This window comes from Amia ocellicauda, chromosome 12, assembly GCF_036373705.1.
Source record: "Amia ocellicauda isolate fAmiCal2 chromosome 12, fAmiCal2.hap1, whole genome shotgun sequence".
In the NCBI taxonomy this organism is placed as follows: domain Eukaryota; kingdom Metazoa; phylum Chordata; class Actinopteri; order Amiiformes; family Amiidae; genus Amia; species Amia ocellicauda.
In genome coordinates this window covers 41,915,473-41,920,141 of record NC_089861.1, presented here as the reverse complement: position 1 = coordinate 41,920,141, position 4,669 = coordinate 41,915,473, and the positions used below count along the sequence as shown (strand labels likewise).

The window sequence follows — 4,669 nt, the reverse complement described above, 5'->3', positions numbered from 1 at the left end:
AGGAGGACTGACACTCCCAACCCTGACTGCCCGGAGCACCCTGTTTTGTGTGGATGTTTCGTTTTGGTTGTTTTTACCCCTTGTATTTTGTCCCGTTTACCCTGTGAACCACAATAAAGCCCGGACACCAACGGAACCAGAGATTCTCTCCATCCCTGTGTCTGGCTTTTACATTGTATTATGCATATTCTGAATCGATTTGTAATGTATATTCATGATTTATTGATTGAAAGAGTTCTGTTTCTTCTGGCTAAACTTGTTTGCACATTGAATATTGAATTGTAGTGTCTGTGTGTGTGTGTGTGTGTGTGTGTGTCACTAGAAGTCCAGCACACTATCCATTGTGGCACAGAACCACAAAACTGTACGACGAAGATACTCTTCTGCATGCCTGCAGATGACCGGGCGTCTCAGCGTGATTTGACAAGTAGCATTTACAGTTGTGTTTTTTAAATCCCTGTCTCGCTGATTTTGAGACGGATGGAAATGATGGGTTCTTCTATTTGGTAAAATGGCTTTGCTCACTCGAGAGGCAGCCAGGTTAAGCGGGCAATAATGCACAAGTAGCTCTGTCTTGCGAATCTTGGAACTGTCCATTGGACGTACACGGCGTCAGTCGTCAAGAAATGTCAAACAAGGAATGCCCACAACGATGGTGGGATAGAAAGCCACGGGTGCAAAATACAACGGCTTAGTAGTCCATGGCCTTAAGTACAAGGCCACCTGATCCAGCTGTTCCCGGAGATGCAACTGACACGGAGGGGGACTGGTACAGTGACAGTGGCTAGGAAAAGAAGCAGCGTATGAGGTCTTGATAGTCAAGCAAGGATTTGGGACAAAGTTGGCATTCCAGAAAAGTAAGAAGTGAAGGCATCAGCGAGGCACTTGACTGCAAGATACCTCTGGCTGTCACAAGGAAGCCCAGCAAGCTCTAAGTTTCATGAAGTGAGCACTGACTCTGGTGGGACTCGAACCCACAACCTTTGAATGACCACTGCCCTTTTCACTAGAAGTCCAACGCGCTATCCATTGCACCACAGAGCCACACAAGACATTTGTCACCATACTGTTCTGCACGCCTACTGATGACGGGGCATCTCAGCGTGCTTGTAGAAGTAGCATTTTCAGATGTGTTTTTTAATCCCTGTCTCGCTGATATTGACACAAAAGGAAATGATGGGTTCTTCTTTTAGATAATGCGGCTCATGTTGACTTGACTGTGAGGGGAAGTATTTGTCAAGCACACTGTCTGTGTCTGTCTGGCTGTCTGTGTGTGTCTGTGCTTGTGTGTGTGTGTCTCTGTGTGTGATGTGGGACAGTGCCCTGTCTGAGTGCCAAATATATTATATTCCCACCATTGTTGCAGCAAGATTGTGTAACCCATATATGAATTTAAGCTTTGTGTATGGCTCCGGAGAGGACAGGTACAGTAGTTCTGTGCAGGTGATTTTTAGAAAAACATTTTCATCCAAGGACATAGAAAGAACATAATGTAAGACACAGGAGACGTGTGTGTTAAAGTTTGAGGTACCTCATTACCATCATCTAGTTGCCCAGAAACCAAAGGGAGTCCTCTTGTATATGATAGCAAGTTCTTTAGAAAAAACTTTAGATGTGTCTTGCCCAGTGACCATCTCCGGAGCGCTTCGTTGTAGCTCAATAAACGTTTTTGGTATTATTTCAGTTAAATCAGGTCCTGATTATTCCTTGTCCGCCTGTTTATTGAGGGAGTAAAATTTGTCCCTATTAGTGCGTCTGTGTCTGTGTCTCTGTGTGTGTGTGTCTGTGGAGGGTTGACATTTTTGATATCCATAACATCAGAGCAGATGAGCTGAACATGTTTCTCATTATGCACACTGGGCACACTATATTGAATAGCAATAACACTACACACATATGAACACCAAATTATTGCTGAATCTATAGTTATGTTAACTCTGAAAATGATAAAATGATCATCTGAAACACACAACAATAAAGCAACGAACATCATTCCACAAAGCAAAGCGAGCACATACAAGGATACTGTAAATTGTAACTGTACGCATACACTAATGTACAAGCACAATGACCATGAACTCAGACCCAATTCTTGGTGGGGGGGGTTTAAGACTAGAAAAGTCACTGGTGCCATCACTGGTATACATTGATTACAGATCGGGCCCTGTGTTCAGTGTGGCCACTGCTACCTACCTACATACCAGAGGAGGCTGGTGCATAGAGGTGCGAGAGAGCAGTTCTGGATCAAACACACCTGCTGCTGCGCTCTGCTCTCCAATGCGCACTGCAGGTCAGTCTCAGGACCAGACAGTGCGCAGTAAGTTGACCATTGAAATACTCTTGCTGTGCTGGATTTTATTTCTGCTATGACACTGACAATTTGATGAATGGTGATAGCTAGTTTAGGGTTACCATACATCAGAGGAGGCTGGTCCACAGAGGCAGAGGAGGTTGCTCCTCCTCTATCTTTGAGTGTTTAGCTGTTACTGTTTCTTCAGTTATATTTGTACTATAGTACCTTGTTATAGTGTTAAAATGTATTTTCATTTAATAGTGTGGTTTTTCAAAGTAAATACTTTTTATATACATTAATCATATTAACTAAAACAAATATGATTTTCTTTTTAGTAAAAATAATACTAATCGTTAATGTTATTTATTGTTTGTTATTGATTGTTAAAAAAATATGTTTTAGCTCACAAGTTTTTGTGTTCTTTTCTTGGTAAATCATTTTAGCACCTTTTTGCCATGTATTGAACAAATAAGTGCTGTTTTTTATTTGACCTATTTGTATATATTTGCACAGTATATAATGTTACATAAGGGTCCAGGGATTGAATGTTACACTCATAACTTATTGTTCAGACATTAATACATAGATTTTGTTTTGCATGTAAATACTTGTTTGACGTCATAACACTTTGTTGTAAAAGGTACTTCTTAACATACAGTGTTAAAGATGCATTCTAGTGATGTTGGGGGGAGTTGTGTACCCATTCTCTCCAGTCAGGCATTTTCTTTATTTTTGCATATTAAGGGGACCCTATTTTGTTCACTAATACCATTCCCTCTTGCACTGAACACATGCTCAAGGAATGTGTCCATATTGAAGCACTTTTGGGGGTGAGGCGGGTGGAAAAGTTGTCTGTATTGTCTTGTGTTCATGGCAAGAAGGCATCACCGTTGTCTATTGTGTTCATTTTAAAATACATTTGTCACTAGCAAATGGTAGCAAATATGGTGGTACATTAATGCTGGATTGTTATGAATAGCCCAGCTTATCCTTGTAATTTGCTTCAATCTTGACTTACAAACTGAGTTTTTAAAAACAATTTTAAAAGCATGCCCCCAGACCCCCCTAGCAGACCTCTCTGTAATAATCATGGCCTCCTTATGGCCCCCGCCCCATTTTCAAAATCCTAGAATCAGTGAAATGATTTTTGTCCTGTTTTTCATGTTGTACAGAATTGATTTCTTATTATCATGGTTGTACAGTAAACTGTCCAATTTATTAATTCGGGACCGTTTAGCCTGGAGCTTAGGCTCACTCATATCTTCCTCTTGAAAGTGGCGACTGCAGACGATAGTATGAGGGGTTATGCTGAACTGCTCACACCAAATATTTTGTATCCACTTTTTGAGAGTATCTTCCATGGTAGGGAAAGTATGAAAAGAAAGCTCAACACGCAGTTGAACTAGAGGAAGCCTCACGCAGCGGGACATCTGATACCCCACTCCCCCGCTGTTATTGTGAAAATGGTGCGGTCGAAACACTTGGCCAGTCAGATGTGCGGAACACACTGATGTGCATTTTGCAGCTCAGCAAAGCGGAAACTGACTAGCGAGTCAAAATGCCTCACCAAAGGCAAAAATCAGGGGACAGAGAGGAAAAGGAATCGAAAGAAGCAGAGAGGCAATGGCCACATTTCTTGCAAAGCATGAACACCAGGTATGATAGGCGAAGCTGAACATGGCAAAAGTGAAGAGCTGGTAGACTCGCAAATAAAACGTCAGCTAGAAAGCTTAACCTTTAAGTAACGTTAGCACATTCACTTCACTAGATAAGAAAAAAAAACACTGCTTCACTGGCCATGAGAAGGGCTGTGTACCAACCCGGTATTAAACGGACCCCGCTGCGGGTTTGTGTGAGAACAAATAATCACCACTTTTGATAATTGGTAGACCAATTTAAGTTGCTAATCAAGCAACTCGTGTTGCTAAGCAAAATTATATTTGATTAGCATAACTACTATGCAAATTTGAGACAACAAAATGTACGCTGCAGTTGGAACAAAAACCAGCAGGGCAGGGGGTACTCCAGGACCGGTTTGAAAACCACTGGGTTAGACGATTGCACTGACTCCTTTTTTCACACGCAAAATTACATCGAGAGCAACAGACATGGACGGTCACTACTACTGAGTTCAGGCAATAATTATTATGCATGCTATTTAAAGTCGTTCACATTGTCTGGCAAACCCAGCGGATTGTACATCACGCATCACACTCCCCTCACACAGACGCACACAAAGAAAGATATAGAGAGACACAGAGAGAGACAGATAGAGAGAGAGAGAGCGCTACAGTAATTAACGGAGCACAAGAGGTGGCCGCCGAGGCCACACAAAACACGACAAAGTCAGCACAGTTTCCAAATCGACCCTATTAT

General features: G+C 41.9%; 1 non-coding gene across 1 annotated transcript; it reads right to left on the bottom strand.

The window, feature by feature from the left end:
- Positions 1-953: 953 nt before the first annotated feature.
- On the bottom strand, positions 954-1,044 carry trnar-ucu (transfer RNA arginine (anticodon UCU)). Its single transcript is given in 2 exon segments — positions 954-989; positions 1,008-1,044. It is a non-coding gene; the product is annotated as a tRNA-Arg (tRNA).
- Positions 1,045-4,669: the final 3,625 nt, after the last annotated feature.